Consider the following 18,304-nt stretch of genomic DNA (forward strand, 5'->3'; position numbering starts at 1 on the left):
TGGCTCATGCCTGTAATCCCAGCACTTTGGGAGGCTGAGGTGGGTGGATCACCTGAGGTCAGCAGTTTGAAACCAGCCTGGCCAACATGGTGAAACCCCGTCTCTACGAAAAATACAAAATTAGCCTGGCATGGTGGTGCACTCCTCTAATCCCAGCTACTGGGGAGGCTGAGGCAGGAGAAACACTTGAACCTGGGAGCCAGAGGTTGCAGTGAGCTGAGATCGCGCCATTGCACTCCAGCCTGGGCAAAAAGAGCAAAGCTCCATCTCAAAAAAAAAAAAAAAACACGTGATATCATAAGACCTTTTCCCTTCTCATCAGTGACTGGAATGAACTGCCCATGTGGAATGGGTTGTGGGTGTTGGTTCCTTTACTGGGTCATCTGGTAACCTGCAAGGTTTCTGCTGTGACCTTGAAGGAAGACATCAATCCTCTAAGAAATTTTTTTCCTATCCTCTGGGAATATTACTTTTTGGACTATCTTGGTCCATTGGTAAGCTCATGGGAATTTGTCAGAGTTTTTTTTTGTTTTTTGTTTCTTTTGGCTCATGTTTAGCATCGGTTGGCAGAGTGTTTGGAGTCATCCTCAGAAAGGAATTATGGTGGTTCAGAGGTGTTTTCTGTAGTGGGCCCTCATTTGGGAATTGGCTTGAAAGAATTTAAGTTCATTTGCTTCCAGGATATTATTAAGTTTACTTTTTTCTATAGTTGGTGTGTGTCTATCAGGTAAGGGCAGTCATTTAGAGAATATAAAGTGTTAGGAGAAACTAAAAGTACTGTTCTTCGTTTTTATTTTAATCTTATTCATATACAAGTGCCTTTGTAATTTCGTAAATATCACTTTTGGTGTACAGTATAAATTTCCTTTTTATGAAGATCTGAGCTGTTAACTTTGCTGTCACTTTCTGTGTTTCGTGACTTAAATATTTTAATTTTTTCTTTTTTTACACTTACATTTTTTATTCTAGTTCCAATTGCTAATCCAGCATTCGCAGATAGCTCTAAACTGCGATATGTAAGTAACATTTATATTTAAAAATTTTTTTTCATGACTTTATTAAGTAGTTACAGCATACATACTTATCAAAAGCAGAGTCCCAAATAATTATCATAAATTTTTCTGACATAATGATGACTCTACTCATAGGCAATTTTTATGGGCATTCCAATTATAAATTCTAGAATATTTAAAAATAGCCCTTCTCCTAATATACAATGCTGGGATTATCTAAGCTACTCCTGGAAACTTTATTAAGTGTTCTTGTTTTTTTATTTTCATAGAGACAAGGTCTCTCACTATGTTGCCCAAGTTGGTTTTGAACTCCTGGGCTCAAGTGATTCTCCCATCTCTGACTCCCAAAGTGTTAGGATTACAGGTGTGAGCCACTGCGCCAGGCTGTTAACTGTTTTGAGTATTGGTTATAAAATACTTCAACCCTGATCCCTGTGTATTAATTTAGTTATACTTCCTCAAAATTTCCCTTGGCCATGCTTATCTGTCCCTCATGTAGCATGTAGCTTCCCTATGATGTTATTTATAATCTAATGAGATTATGATTTATAAACTCCCAATGGAAGGAAGTGTCCTTGCTTTTTATAGAAGTGACATACCAGGTAGAAAGCACCATAGATCAAGTGTTAGAAGGCTCTGGGTTCCGGTTGCCTATAAGACTCAGACAAATGATTATCTTTTTCTCATTCTCTGTTTCCTGGGGAGGGTGGGTGGAACAAGGAAATGGCATAGGTTTAGGATTCAGACAGACCTGGGTGTGGATCAAAGATCTATCTGCTTTCTGGGCCAATTACTTTAATTGCTGAGCCGCAGTTTCCTCATCTATAAAATTGGGATGGGGATGAGATAACCACTTCATAGATTTTTGGTAATTATTCCACTTTGAATGAGGTAAATATATGAGATACTTTATATAGTGCCTGATTCTTAGTGGGTATTTCATTTACAGTGGGGTTGGGGTTGTAGAAGTTGCAGTTATTATCATGAAGCTTGCTTATCTCATGATTGTTAGGACAAGCACATGAAAAATCGGAGGTGAAAGGATTTTGTGAATTGTGGCAGTAGTATAATAATTATTCTTCTATGCTGGTAAAATATGGGTGAAACAATAGGAGTTTAGAAAATGCTTAATAATAAGGGTAATTCTTATTATACATCTTGTAATGTTACTGTCCCAAAGTAAAATCTGGTAATAGAAAGTAGGATTTAATACTTTGAGCATTTAATACTTTGAGAAGGCTGATGGTATGCTCATTAAAAATGAATCAATGAAATATTTATTTAAACACTTTTATTTAAAACGTGTTATATCTTTGAATGGGGTGCCCCCTGCTAACATTTTCAAACAGATATCCCAAATCATTTCCAAGTACAGTTATCCCTCTGTATCAGCCCGGAGACTGGTTCTAGTATCCCCTTGGATACCAAAATTCACACATACTATTTTTCCTCTGCTTTCAATGAAGTTTGATTGTAAAACTGTTTTAATTTGAATAAAATGATACTGAGGTAGACAATTTCTCTGGTAGGAATCTTCTTTTATTCTCCTTCATTCAAAGCCACTTCTAGTGAGGTTTTCTCTGATCTCAGGTTATATTACCTTCATAGCATATGATAAAGGGTCCTTAACTTAGTCTGGGAGATAATTATTATTGAAGTAGGTATATTTATTTCTTAGTTTTGTTTTTCCTATAAAAATTAGAATCACATGATATAATTTTATGTTTGTTTTCCCCCATAACACATATATTATGTATTTTTAATGTTATTAACATTTAAAAATAAAATACATAATAATTAAGGTAAACTTTTTATATGTTGTGAATATCTGATCATTTTGCTTACTAATTTTGGATAGTATTATAATGTTGGAAACAACATTGCGATGAACATTTTTGAGATTAAATCTTTGTGCCCGCTTTTTCTTTTTCCCTTTAGGGAAGATTCATAGAATTAGAACAAATTAGAACAAATGGGTAGAAGGCAGTAAATATCATTGTGACTTCTGAAAAATTGCTGAAGTGCTCAAATAAATTGTGTCAATATATAATCCCAGTCAATGTGTTTAAAATGCCTTTTGTTAGAACTTCCAACATTGAGTATTTATCAAATTGTATATCCTTCTATCCTTGCCAATCAACTTTGTGAGGTATAATTCATATATAGTAATAGTGTAATACTGTAATTTTAAAAATGTGTTAATTGTAAATTATGCATAATTTAAAATGTTCCATTTTAGCCATTTTTATGTGTACAGTGGCATTTAGTTCATTCCCATTGTTGTATAACCATCACCACTATTCATTTCCAGAACTTTTTCACCATCTTAAACAGAAGCTCTTTACCCATTAAACGGTAACTTTCCCTTTCCCTTCCCCAGTCCTGGTGACCTGTACTCTACTTATTCTATCTTGGTGAATTTGCTTATGGTGAGTACCTCATATTGCTACCAAAACATCAAGGAGTTTGGTCTAGGTCCTGTTGCTCACAGCACAGAAAGCCAATCACGGAGACGATGAGTGTTGCTAGGGAAGAAGGCTTCAACTGGGTGCTGCAGCTAAGGAGATGGGAGATCAATCTCAAATTTGTCACCTCAACTGACTAAAACCAGAGGTTTATTTAGCAGGGAAGAAATGTAACCATGTATGGGAAAACAGGAGTTAGGGAAGGGTGGGGAAGAGAAGTTGGTCGACAGGAAGCAGGTAGTTGGTTAGGCAATTGTGATGAGTGAGGTGGTCTGGTGTCTTATGGTCCAGATGTGGTGATCTGGTAAGTTTCAGTTCCTTGATAACTATCTGGGAGGCCTGATGGTTGGTTTCCCAACAAAGGAATTCAGATAAGACAAATGTAACTTTCTCAAGTTTTAAGACTGGGAGGCTCAATTTCTATCTTTATTTTAAAAGACTGTAAGCATCAGTTCTATAGGACAATTGGGCTGCATTCATTTACAAGTTTCATCCATGTTGCAACTAACGTGTCAGCATTTCATTCCTTTTTAAGGCTGAATCATATCCCTTTGTATGTATATACCACAGTTTGTTTATTTTTTCATCTGTTGTTGGGCACTGGCTTGTTTATATCTTTTGGCTATTGTGAACAATGCTGCTATGAACATTAGTGTTTTCTGTTTTTGTTTTTTGCTGACAGCTATCCCTATGGGTGTGAAGTAGTATCTCATGGTTTTGATTTGTATTTTGTGACTAGTGATGTTGAACATCTTTTTGTTTGATTGTTGGCTATTTGGAGAAAGGTCTAATCAAGTCATTTGCCAATTTTTATATTGAGTTTTATGTTGTTGAGTTGTAGGTATTTTTTATATATTCTAGATATTAACCCCGTGTCAGATAAGTGATTGCAAATATATTCTCTCATTACACTGGTTGCTTTTTACTGTGGCAAGTGCCTTTTTGAGATATGAATTTAGGAAGAATTTTTCTATTTTTTAAATAAGAGTTTTATACTTGAATAAGGTAAAGTAAATGCTCATCCATCATTAATTTTTTAATAAAAACACAGTTTTCCTGTTTCTTTGCTGTAGTTCTCCTCTTCGTTGATTATATTTTATCATTGGATAGGGTTTTTTTGTTGTTTGAGACGGAGTCTCGCTCTGTCGCCAAGGCTGGAGTGCAGTGGCGCAATCTCAGCTCACGGCAATCTCTGCTTCCTAGGTTCAAGCGATTCTTCTGTGTCTGCCTGCCGAGTAGCTGGGATTACAGGCACCTGCCATCATGCCTGGCAATTTTTGTATTTTTGTAGAGACGGGGTTTCACCGTGTTGACCAGATGGTCTTGAACTCCTGACCTCAGGTGATCCACCCACTTCGGCCTCCCAAAGTGCTGGGATTATAGGCCTGAGCCACCATGCCCGGCTGGTAGATTTTTTGTTTTGCTTTCTTTTGAAGAAGACCTCTCAGTGGCTTACCTCTTTGCCATGCTTTGGTGTTTGAGCTCTCTTCCCTGTACTAACTGTAGCTCTGTAGGACTTGGGGGTCAACCTTACCTTTTTTTCCCCCGCTTTTGTGTGTCTTGTTTGAGTTAGCATTTCTTTTTATTCCAGACCTGTAGATTTTACTAGATTGTCTCTAGGAATCTCTTTTACTAATTTGCTTCAGCCTGCCTTCCTGCCATCTCTTTTTACTAATTTGCTTCTGCCTGCCTGCCTTCCTGCCTCCCTCCCTCCCTCCCTCCCTCCCTCTCTCCCTTCCTCTCTCCCCTTCTTCCCCTTCCTTCCCTTCTCCCATGCCTTCCTTCCCCTCTCCCATCCCTTCCTTCCCTTCTTTTCTTTCCATTTATATTGAGATAGAGTATTGCTCTGTCACCCAGGCTGGAGTGCAGTGAGGTAATCTTGGCTCACTGCAACCTCCACCTCCCAGGTTCAAGTGATTCTCCTGCCTCAGCCTCCTGAGTAGCTGGGATTACAGGTGTGTGCCACCATGCCCAGTTAATTTTTGTGTTTTCAGTAGAGATTGGTTTTCACCATGTTGGCCAGGCTGGTCTCGAACCCCTGACCTCAAGTGATCCACTTGCCTTGGCCTCCCAAAGTGCTGAGATTATAGGTGTAAGCCACAATGCCTATCCTCTTCACTCCTCCTTTAGCTTTTATATTACTTCTTAGATTTCTTCCTCTCTTATTTCATCCTTTTTCTGTTCCTGAAACCCCTACAGGATGGGTGTGCGGGTTTGTGTCTCTTGACTCTTTTTTCAAATTTTCTTTTGCTTTCTCACTTTCTCTTGTTTATTGAGATATAATTCACATACCATAAAATTCACCATTTTAATGTGTGCAGTTCAGTAGGTGTCAGTATACTGAAAGTTGTTCAACCATTGCCACTATCTAAATTCAGAACAGTTTTCTCACCCAGTGAAACCCAGTACCCATTCTTCTCCAACCCCTGGCAACAACTAATCTGCTTCCTGTTGGCTGATTTGCCTATTCTTCATATTTCATATAAATGGAATCATACAGTATGTGGCCTTTTGTGTCTAGCTTCTGTCACTTAGCATAATGTTTTCAAGGTTCCTCCATATTGTGGAATGTGTGAGTACTTCATTCTTTTTCTACCTGAATAATCTTTGTATGGCTGTTCCACATTTTGCTTATGTGGTCTTGATGGACATTTGGGGTTGTTTCCACATTTGGCTATTATGAATAATGGCGCTCTGAACATTTGTCCACAAGGTTTTGTGTGAACATATACAATTTTATTTCTCCTGCAGTAGTGAGATTGCTGGATAAAATGGTAACTCTGTGTTCAGCTGTTTGAAGAACTGCCAAACTCTCTTTGTTAAACTTTTATTTTAGGTTCAGGGGTACATATGCAGGTTTGCTATATAGGTAAACTCATGTTATGGGGGTTTGTTGTACGGATTATTTGGTCACCCAGGCACTAAGCTTAGTAAGGAGCAATCGTTATTTTTTCTGATGCTCTCCTTCCTCCCACCATCCACCCTAAATAGGCCCCAGTGTCGATTGTTCCCTGTTTGTATCCATGCAAACTTTCTTCTTTTATTGCTCTCCCTTGACTTTATCTTTGAGCTCTCAAGCTTGGTATTTATCCCCACTCATTTTATTATTTAGGATTTCCAGTTAATTTTTTAATTTGAACAATCATATTTGAAAGTTTTTGTTCATGTTCTTTTTCTCTGATTGGTCCTTTTTCCTAGCTGCCTATATTTGGCGTGTACTTTTGAATTTGAGGATAAATATTAGGATTATAAAAATTCTCTTCTTGGAGCAGAATTTAGAATTAAATATTGTTATTAACGTTTAAGGCTAAACGTTAGGATTATATAATATAAGCCTGGAACCTGGACTTTGATAAAAAGGGAACAAAATTTGGATTATAAACATTGTATTCTTCTCTCTTGAACTTATAGGTCACTTCTTTTTCATCATGGTCCTGCTTTTTAACGCTGTTTATTTCTCAAATGCCTGGTGATCTCTGGTTCTTCGTTTATATTATGAATAAATGATGAAATTGATTGGTATAGAAGTTGGCAATACGAGTTTGCTTTATTCTTGCCTAAGTCTCTTTCTCCAATAGCCTCTCCTGTAAAGAAAGGGCCGGTATGTGGGTAGGTGAGGCCTGTTGACTGGTAGAGTTTAATTTGGGGTTCCAGCTGGCTGAAGATCAGATAGGCAGGCTGGAGGCCTCTGCAATTGCCAGGGTGGGTTTTTCTTTGCAGTGGAGCTGGCTTTCCTCATTTAACCCCTTCCCCGCTTCAGTATGTGGAGGACCACAGTCGCTGCTTCCTGCATCCATCCATCCAGTGAGCAAGGTGGATTGCTCACTGTAGGAACAATTTTCCGCATTTACCCAGGAGGCCAGGGCTGCAGGGTTTATTCCATGTACCAGGGAAGGGAGATGGAAAAGAGACACGGTCTGATTGGCTCAACTGTTCCTTGTACAAGGACACAATTTTTCCTTGTGCAGTTGTTTAATCTGATGATTGTCTTGTGGCTCATTCTTTCTTTTTGTCTTAGTTTATTCCAAGTCCCTGAGGCTTCCTTGGGAACGTCTGTCTACCTGTGGTTCTTAGACAGGGGATTCCTTTGTTGATTCTCTGTCGGTCTTAATTTTATTTTTGCATGTCTGCATCTGAGATTTTCTCAAACTTTCTAGTCCACTTTTAGCCCTCCTTTTTGTTTCCAATTTTCCTTTAATAAAAAGAGCTTGTATTTTAGAGACTCTAGAGGGTTCGGAAAAGTGAGTGTCGAGTGTTTAGTCTGCAACCATTAAAGAGAGAGAATGTCTCATAAGTTTGGATCTGTGTTACTTACATGATTGTGATTTACAGACGCTTGCTTTCTTTCCCTTTCCCTTTTATTTTTTCTTTTCTTTCATTTATTTATTTTATTGTTATTATTTTTAGAGACTTACTCTAAAAAAAATAGGGTCTCACTGTGTGCCCCAGGCTGGAATGGGACTACAGGTACATGCCATCATGCCTGGCTAAATTACAATTTTTTTTTTTTTTTTTTTTTTTTTTTTTTTTTTTTTGGAGAGACAGAGTCTCACTTTGTTGGCCAGGCTGGTCTTGAACTCCTGGCCTTAGTGATCATTCCATCTTGTCCTCCTAAAGTGCTGGGGATTACAGGTGTGAGCCACTGTACCCGGCCAAAGTTTTCACTTTTTAATATGAGGTATAAGGTATATAGAAGTGCTTTATTTACTTATTTATTTATTTATTTATTTATTTATGAGAGGGAGTCTTGCTCTGTTGCCCAGGCTGGAGTGCAGTGGCATGATCTCAGCTCACTGCAACCTCCGCCTCCTGGGTTCAACAATTCTCCTGCCTCAGCCTCCCGAGTAGCTGGGATTACAGGCACCCACCATTACACCCAGCTAATTTTTGTAGTTTTTAGTAGAGATGGCGTTTCACCATGTTGGCCAGGCTGGTTTTGGACTTCTGACCTCAAGTGATCCACCCGCCTCAGTCTCCCAAAGTGCTGGGATTACAGGCATGAGCCACCATGCCCGGCAGAAGTGCTTTTAATTCCACAAGTGTTTAGGCTTTTTGGGTTATATTTGCTATTTTTACTTTTCTCCTTTTACTACATCAAAATGAGTCCTTTATAATTTCTGCCCTAGGGAATTCTAAAAATTTATCTTTGTGGTCTAATATAAAATCATTTTTAATGTATGCCATGAATGTAGTCAACTATCTATAATAATGTAGTAATAGTAGCTTGCTCAGTCAGCACCAGTTGTCATGACCCAATGGTAATTTCTGCATGTGGATTATCTCCTGATTCTTAGAACAACATGAGGTACATATTATTATTGGTCCTACTTGTTGTGCCTACCAGGCCCATGAAAGATGAGTAATTATCCCAGGGTACTGTCTCCCTCACCTCCAATGGTGGGCCAGAGCTAGGTCCAAGACTTTGAATTCTAGAGTGTTAGACACCATCCTATGCAGCCTCCCACTGAATAAGGGTGGTCACTGTTTGTAGGGTGTAGAGTTTGATACGTCTGTTACTTTGACTTCATTAGTTTTTATTTAGGATACCTGAATGTGTGAATGTATTGATTAATATATTCATTATTGCCTTCTCTCTGTGCTTGGAGGAGAAGAAAATTGAAGTTTACCACTGCTATGGGTTTACATTGCATGCTTTGTTATTTGGTGTATAAAGATTCGCACCTTAGATCTTCTGTAGGTCATACAGTTTTTAGTTTAAAGGGAATCTTTTTCTGAAGAGTTTAGCCTTGAATTCTACTGAGATTTACATTGGCAATCCTGTTTGCATTTTGTTTGCCTTGTACAGCCATACTTTTATGCACTCCTTTCCTACTAATATGTTTATTTTGCTTTTGATGTTGATACGTTTGTTCAACATACATTTTCAGATGCCCGAGTGTGCTCCAAGCACTGTCTAGGTGTCACAGTGGTGATCGGGATACAGCCCTGCCTTCATGGATCTTCTGGGCTGCTGGGGAGAGAGATAATAAACAAGTCAACGAATGAAAAAGTAACAACAAAATTTTAGTTCTGCTCTAATGTGGTAGCCATTCACTTCATGGGGGCTATTTAAATGAAAAATTAATAGCTTACTCATTCAGCACGTATTGTCAGACACAATGGTACTTTCTGCACATGTATTGTATCCTTTGTTTCTTTTAACAACATGAGGTATGTATTGTTATTCGTCCTATTTGTTGTGCCTACCAGGCCCCAGGGTACTGTCTCCCTCACCCTCAACTGTGGGGGTAATTTTTAAAATAAAAGTTAAGGCCAGATGCAGTGGCTAATGCCTGTAATCCCAGCACTTTGGGAGGCCAAGGTGGGCAGATCAGTTGAGCTCAGGAGCTCAAAACCAGCCTGGACAACATGGCAAAACCCCGTTTTTACTAAAAATACAAAAATTAGCCAGGTGTGTGACACACACCTATAGTCCCGGCTACTTGGGAGGCTGAGTTTGGAGGATTACTTGAGCCCAGGAGGCATTGCAGTTAGTGGAGACTGAGCCACTGCTCTCTAGCTTGGATGATCCTGTCTCCAAAAAAAAAAAAAAAATTAATTTAAATAAATATTTTGTTCCTCACTTGCATCTGTCATATTTTATGGGCTTGATAGTCATGTGTCTAGTGGATACTGGATTGAACAGTGCAGATGTGGGACATTTGTCAGTGCATGAAGGTTTGGTAAACAGTGGTGCCTTAGACGCTGTCATGGAGATGGGTTGTTTCTGAGGTACAGTGTCAAGTCACTGGGGGCACCTGGAGTGGTGACCTGAGAAAACCTGAATTTTGAGAAGGTATCTGTACTGTGAGGGTGTTGCCTACAGGGCATGTGGTACTTGTATTTAGGATTTTGGTAAAAAGTGACTATTCATAAGCTATTTAAAGTTTCTATTTTAAAAATATAGGATTTTTAGGTAGTGCATTTTCTTTTGTTGTAATAGGAATTGTTTTGGTCATATTAGGAAAAATAACTGGCATGTTGATACATTTTTATTTTAGTTGATTAAATCTGGTAGCCGTTTTACTTTCATAGATTAAAAAATGGTTCAGTGTTTCAGAATATTTTGAGCTTGTCTTTGAAAAGAGATAGGCAGGTGCAATGGCTCAGTCCTGTAATCCCAGCAGTTTGGGAGGCTGAGATGGGAGGATTGTTTGTCAGGAGTTCAAGGCCAGCCTGGGCATCATAATAAGACCCCAATCTCTACAAAAGCTGAAAAAATTAGCTGAGCATGGTGGTGCACGCCTGTAGTCCCAGCTACTTGGGGGGTTGAGGTGGGAGGATGGCTTTTCCAATTATCCTACAGATATTTTTCAAAATGATTACTTTTAAACTATAATCTTTTTATTCGGAGGTGGGATGCTAACTCTACAATTGCCTAGAACTTCTTTAATTTGTGTACGTTAAGAAATTTTAATGGGCAATTTAATAAGTGTTGAAATTTCTAAGAATTATCTCTGTATGTTAGAGTTGTGATAACCCAGACCTTTTCCCTGTAGTGCTTCTCTGAGTCTGATTTGTTTTCCTCCATGGGTGCCACATAGGTTTATTTATTTATTTATTTATTTATTTATTTTGAGACAGAATCTCGCTTTGTTGCCCAGGCTGGAGTGCAGTGCCGCGATCTCGGCTCATTGCAAGCTCCGCCTCCCAGGTTCATGCCATTCTCCTGCCTCAGCCTCCCAAGTAGCTGGGACTACAGGTGCTTGCCACCACACCCAGCTAAGTTTTTTGTATTTTTAGTAGAGACGGGATTTCACTGTGTTAGCCAGGATGGTCTCGATCTCCTGACATTGTGATCGCCCACCTCGGCTTCCCAAAGTGCTGGGATTACAGGCATGAGCCGCCACGCCTGGCCACACATAGGTTTACTTTAAGAAGGTAAAAAATAAAAGCTGACTAAAGTACATACTGATTATCCCAGACAACATGCAGACATCACTAAATGAGTGCAGTTCTCATCAACTCACCATTCATTTCAATTAGAAAAAAAGTCATCAAAACTAATTTTTCTGTATGAAATACCTTTTCAAATCACACTGAATGTGATTTATTAATAGTGATTTATCAAATTCAGTTTTCTGCTGGATACTAAAGGAACACCTCATTAAGACTAGTGTTTATGCAAATAGTACAATACTGTAAAAAGTTTGGATTGTAAAAATTTCTTTTAAACTTAATGCATACAGATATGTTATTGTTCAGATATTTAGCACTTACATAGAAACTCACTGATCTACTAATAATTAGAAAAGAGACCTTTAGCCAAATGTCTCTGTATTCAGCAATAAAATGATTAATTACTGTTTTGCTCTTTTCTCTTGTTAAGGCTTTTAAAAAATTTTATTTTTCCTTTTACTATTACACCACAACTTGTTTAAATTTTGTTGCTATTGCAGAATTGCAGCAGACATTACAGTTCATGTCTCCCTGTGTATACGAGGGAGAGATTCTCTGGGCTGTGTAGATGCCCAGTGAATGGGGAATGTGGGCCTGACCTGTCACATTCAACTTTTGTTTCACCGTCTTATATCTAATGCTCATCGTTGCATAATGTAACTAGCTGGGGTTAGTTTCCTCAGTACCTACTCTTCAGAGCCTGTTTTCTCTCCATTTACAGACGGGCCAACGTTGCTTGGGTGATTGGTTTACTGGCTTCTCACACAACTGAGCTCCAGGAAAATACACCTGTTGTTGAGGTAATGTCTTTTATGACTGAAATGTGATGAATGACAAGAAATATTGTTGTTGATTCTGTAATTTAGAACATGCAGCTTTCCTTGACCTTCACTTGATTTTTCTTTGTGGGATTGTGGAAATTGTTCTAGAACTATCACCTCAACGGACCTTTAGGCTTAAACACAGCAGCTCATTTACAATGTAGTCCATCATGAAAATGGCACAGCAGAGTTAACAACGCTTGTGAACTCTACTCATCATTATTTCATTTGTTTTTCAATAAGACTTTTCATTTCCAGTTTTCTTATAGTCTGTCCAACATTTTGTTACAGCTAATGTATTTGCTAGTTAAATCATAGCTTATAATTCAAAATTCAAATTCTTCTGGCTTTTCACCTTGAATTTAGTGTTTTAGTATAAAAGATTACTTTCTACCTATTCTGTTAATGTATATTACACTTAATTGGTAATAGAGTTTTATCCCTTGAACTGGGAGAGGCTCAAGAGTCAGTGTAGGTGAAAAGAACCAAGACTTTTTATGGGACATAGCAAGAGGTCCTGAAGGAGGTTAAAAAGGGGTAAGGAGAGGGTATTTTGTAGAGCTGAAGCTGGTTGTGTGGTATTTGGGGCTTTAAGAGGAATTGGAAAACTTTCTGTGTCTGTGTTGTTATTGGGGGACCTGCCCCGATAATCACGTAGGTTCTTTTCTATTTTCCTAAGCGTCAGCTGGCTTGAGAAATAAAAGGACAGAGTACAAAAGAGAGAAATTTTAAAGATGGGTGTCTGGGGGAGACATCACACATTGGTGGGATCCGTGATGCCCCACAAGCCACAAAAACCAGCAATTTTTATTAGGGAGTTTCAAAAGGGGAGGGAGTAACGAATAGGTGTGGGTCACAGACATCAAGTACTTAACAGGGAAATAGAATATCACAAGGCAAGTGGAGGCAGGGTGAGATCACAGGACCACAGGACCGAGGCGACATTAAAATTGCTAATGAAGTTTTGGGCACCATTGTCATTGATAACATCTTATCAAGAGACAGGGTTTTGAGATCAACCAGTCTGACCAAAATTTATTAGGTGGGAATTTCCTCTTCCTAATAAGCCTGGGAGTGCTATGGGAGACTGGAGTTTATTTCACCCCTGCAGTCTCAACCATAAGAGACAGGTACGCCCCAGGGGGGCCCATTCAGAGACCTACCCCTAGCTGTGCATTCTGTTTCTCAGGGATATCCCATGCTGAGAAAAAGAATTCAGCGATATTTCTCCCATTTGCTTTTGAAAGAAGAGAAATTGGCTCTGTTCTGCCCGGCTCACTGGCAGTCAGAGTTTAAGGTTATCTCTCTTATTCCCTGAACAATTGCTGTTATCCTGTTCTTTTTTCAGGGTGCCCACATTTCATATTGCTCAAACACACATGCTGGACAATTTTTGTAGTTAACGCAATTATTACAGGGTCCTGGAACAATATACATCCTCCTCAACTGACAGGATTAAGAGATTAAAGTAAAGACAGGCATAGGAAATCACAAGGGTATTGATTGGGGAAGTGGTAAGTGTCCATGAAATCTTTACAATTTATGTTGAGAGATTGCAGTAAAAACAGGCATAAGAAATTACAAAAGTATTAATTTGGGGAACTAATAAATGTCCATAAAATCTTCATAATCCATGTTCTTCTGTCATGGCTTCAGCCGGTTCCTCTGTTTGGGGTCCCTGACTTCCCGCAACATGTTGTCCACTATAGTAGCCAGCTGGTATTTGGAGCCTTAAGGGAAATTGGAAACTTTTCTCTCTGTGCGGTTCACTGCAGTAGCCAATTGCTGGGATAGTATCCCAGCTGTCCTTACAGTGTCTGGGTGGAGATTAATTTAATTTCATTGTATTTCCCTTGCTTACAATTCCATCTCTATTTCCTGCAAATTGTTGGATATCTGAGCTACTAGTAAAATGCCACTAAGTCTAATTTTTTCCTTTTTGGTGGGGGCTTAAAATAAATGAATTGTGACCTATATGATTACCAATGGTACCCAACTTTGTTCCCAGAGATGTGTCGAGTAGATTTTTATCTAAAAGATAAGAGCATGTACGGCAGTATTACCAGGAAGGTAAGAAGGCTTAGCATCTCAAAAATGGTTCCTTCTGATGGCTCAGAGCAAAAGGTCTCCAGTGAGATGGAGTAGCTGTAGGAGATGGGAGAGAACATAAAATCCAAGAGAAAGTCTCAAGATTTTAGAGGATATTCCTGCATTGTCAGAGGAGGCATGTGTTGCTCAGGAGCTGTGAAGAAAGAGTCTCCGAATGTGTAAAATATGACTGTTGAATTAAATGATTCAGTAGTTGCAGTAGAGTATGGATACTTCAGGAAGCTGAGTTAGTGAATTTGAAGATCAGTTGGATGAATTCTCTGAGCATTCAGAAAGAAAGAGGATAAAGATTATGAACTAAAAAGGCATGAATGGTAGTTTCAGATTTGTTGTGCTATCTACTATAGTAGCCACCAGCCACTGTAGGTATTGAGCACTTCAAGAACAGCTAGTTTGAATTGAGATGACCAACTTATAGAAAAGAATACTATGGGCACCCTGTAATTTCCAAACCCCATTGTTCTACTTGATCTTTTTCACAGCATATATCACCACCTGGCATTTTATGTATTTATTTCTCTTTCCACACTAGACTACAAGCTCCATTGGAACAGGGATTGTGAACTGTCTCATTCCACACTCCACCCCAGTGCCTAGACAGTGTCTTGTGTATATCTAGATACTGACAAATATTTCAGAATAAGTGAATGAAAGTGTATCAGTATTCTTGGGACTCCCTGTAGCAGGGCCTGGAAGATGGTATGTTTTGCTGCTGCATGAATTCTCAAGGGACTGGGCAGAGGGCACGTGAAGTAACCTGGGACCTGCTGGTCACCCTGGGTGATGTGCTGCCCTCATTCTACTGGTACTTGCTGTTGCGGCTGCTGCACTCCCACTTGGAGAGTTTGGCCCAGCAGTTCCTGAACCATATTTGTTACCTGTGCTCACTCAGGTTGAGTTCTGTGGCCAGTGTGTATTCTCAAAGTGTTTCTCCTACTCCAGTTGTTGTACTTTGTCGACGTTGTATTATTTCTGGTCCTGCCTCAACTGAAAGGAAAGTGTGGGTGTTAATTCCCGAGGTTCTTGTTATATCTTTTATTCCGGTACTGTTCTCTTCATGCGTGTTTGCTGATGCTTTATTAATTTGAAATGCAAGAACTTAGGGAAAATCATACTTATTTCATTTAAAAAAATGGTGTGTACTGAACTATCTGGTGGACTGTTTTGTATCACACACATTGTATTGTGAACTACATTTGGTTGGATAGTAGGGAGCTTATATAATAACTTGAAATTGAGCCAGGTGCTCCCTTGTGATGCCGTCTTAATTTTGTTATTTCTCAACACCTTTTAGTTCTTTAGTTCACTACTTTTAATGGCAAAAACCGTAATAACTTTTGCACCAACCTAATTCTTGCTGTGAGCAACTGGCTGTGATAATTTAAATAGCCACTAGAGGTCATTCAAGCACTAGAAAAAAGGTTGTGCAAGTTTTAAGAATTTATGTTTCAACTTCCAGAAGCAGGATCTGTGGAGGCTGAGCAGTTACATGGTACCATGTTTTATCTTTTTCCTGTTTTTTTAGAAGTTTCTGCTACAGGATGTGTGGCTCCATTCCATTGGTGATTTTTACTATTTGAGAGGAATCAGATGAATGAAAACCATTATAGCCTCTCCAGAAAAATTCAGTCAGCACCTAGCACATGATTTCAGGGGATCTGAAAACCCTGTGGAGTCCACTGGTGAATCTTTGGTTCAGAACTCCTGAGGCCAGGTTTCTGTAAAACTCAGAGTTGGGTGCTTGTAGATAATTCTTCAGTAATCAGTAACAAAATTTCAATTGTAAGATAAATCCTGAATTCTCTATTAGGTTTACTATCAGTGAACAAGAAAAATTGTGGTTGAAGATCTCATAAGCACTTTATTTTAGTTTTTATTTTACTTATTTACTCATTTATTTTTTGAGACAGAGTCTCTCTGTGTTGCCCAGGCTGTAGTGCAGTGGTGTAATGTCAGTTCGCTGCAACCTCTGCTTCCCGGGTTCAAGAGATTCTCAGCCTCAGCCTCATGAGTAGCTGGGACTGCAGGCTTATGCCACCATGTCCCACTAATTTTTGTATTTTTACTAGAGATAGGTTTTCACCATGTTGGCCAGGCTGGTCTTGAACCCCTGGCCTCAAGTGATCCACTTGCCTCGGCCTCCCAAAGTGCTGGGATTACAGGTGTGAGCCACTGCACCTGGCCCCTATAAGCATTTTAAAGGCGTAGAACCTCATTTTGTTACTCACCTTTGTACCCCACAGTGCCGAGCCAGCAAAGTAATGTGTATTTCAGGCACTCAGTCAAAGCTGAAGGGTTTAATGAATGATTAAAAGAATGTTAGAAGAGTATGATGGTGTAATTTGTTACAAAGAGAAAGAAAAAATGAAGCAAAAATCTATTTTACTGTCCTTGTAATATAATTTAAGTCTCTTTCATCTTATTCTCTCATCAGCAGCTACAGAAAATAACTAGCCATGATCTCCTTTATGCATTTAGAAGCCTTTATTGGCATCTGTATCTTTTTCACAGGAAAATATAACTATCTGAAGCTTATTTTCCTAGATAACACATTTACCAGTGTGTAATCATTGTGGTTTCTATATGTAATAATTTAAATAAATATTTCTCTTATTAAGCCAATATATTTAGTGTGAAGCATGCAGTGGATATATTATAGGAAATTTAATACAGACTCATCAAATGCAATAACTGAAAGGAATTTTTTTTTTTCCTTTTTTGGTGACCAAGTCTCATTCTGTCAGCCAGGCTGGAGTGCAGTGGCGCGATCTTGGCTCACTGCAATCTTCATCACCCAGGTTCATGACATTCTCCTGCCTCAGCCTCCCGAGTAGCCGGGATTACAGGCATGCACTGCCATACCCAGCTAATTTTTTTAGTATTTTTAGTAGAGACAGGGTTTCACCATGTTGGCCAGGCTGGTCTGGAACTCTTGACCTCAAATAATCCACCCATCTCAGCCTCCCAAAGTGCTGGGATTACAGGCATGAGCCACCATGCCCGGCCAAAAGGAATATTAACAGACATTTTAGGTTAACCCATTCACTAAATTTCTTTATTATTGGTTGGGCATGGTGACTCATGGGTGTAATCCCAGTACTTTGGGAGGCTGAGGTGGCAGGATAACTTGAACCTAGGAGTTTGACACCAGCCTGGGCAACATGGTAGAGACTGTGTCTAGAGACCCTGTCTCTAGAAAAAATAGAAACAGTCTAGCGTGGTGGTGCGGATCTGTGGTCCCAGCTACTCAGGAGGCTGAGACATGACCCTGGGAGGTTGAGGCTGCAGTGGGCTATTATCATGCTACTGCACTCCAGCTGGGTAACAGAGCAAGAGCCTGTCTCAAAATCTTTTTTTATTATTATGGAAAATTTCAACATATATAGAAGTAGAGAGACTAGAATAATGAGGTAGCATCATTCACTTCCAGCAATCATCAATACTGGCTAATCTTGTTTCATCTATGTCTCCTGCTTTCATTCTCCCTCTCCCTTTTTCTCCCCCTCTCTCTCTGACTGGAGTATTTTAAATAAAATGATATCATTTCATTAGCAAATATATTTTTGTAACAGAAAAAGATTAGAAAAATATATAACCACAATTTCATTATCACTCCCAATACGTTCAACGGTAGTCCCTGAATATCATCTAATACCCAGTTAGTGTTCAGATTTTCTTGATGGTTTCATACATGTCATTTTGTAATTTTTCTTTGAGCCAGGATTGTGTTTAGGTAATGTGATCCCTAAGTCTCTTAATTCCTGGTCTCTTTTTTTAGTGTCATTTATTTGTTACAAATTATCCCTTGTCTTGGCCCAAATGGGAACATCAGAAGCTTTATTGCACCCTTTTGGTGTTATTTAACAGAGTCCTTTATCACCTGCCTCTCCTTTCTTGCACGTGGCTGCTTATACGTGGACCCTTGGTTCAGTGCTCTTTTGGGGGGATGGCTTAGGGAAATAGGAATTTTTCATAGTTGGTGCTGTATTTTTCCTAT

The 18,304-nt window shown here is 39.1% G+C and overlaps 1 protein-coding gene across 1 annotated transcript in view; it reads right to left on the bottom strand.

Moving 5' to 3' along the window:
- LOC134738377 (putative GED domain-containing protein DNM1P46) overlaps positions 1-18,304 on the bottom strand; it is an 85,944-nt gene that overhangs the window by 14,821 nt on the left and 52,819 nt on the right. The window lies entirely within an intron of this gene.

Source organism: Pongo pygmaeus, chromosome 16, assembly GCF_028885625.2.
Source record: "Pongo pygmaeus isolate AG05252 chromosome 16, NHGRI_mPonPyg2-v2.0_pri, whole genome shotgun sequence".
Classification (NCBI taxonomy): Eukaryota; Metazoa; Chordata; class Mammalia; order Primates; family Hominidae; genus Pongo; species Pongo pygmaeus.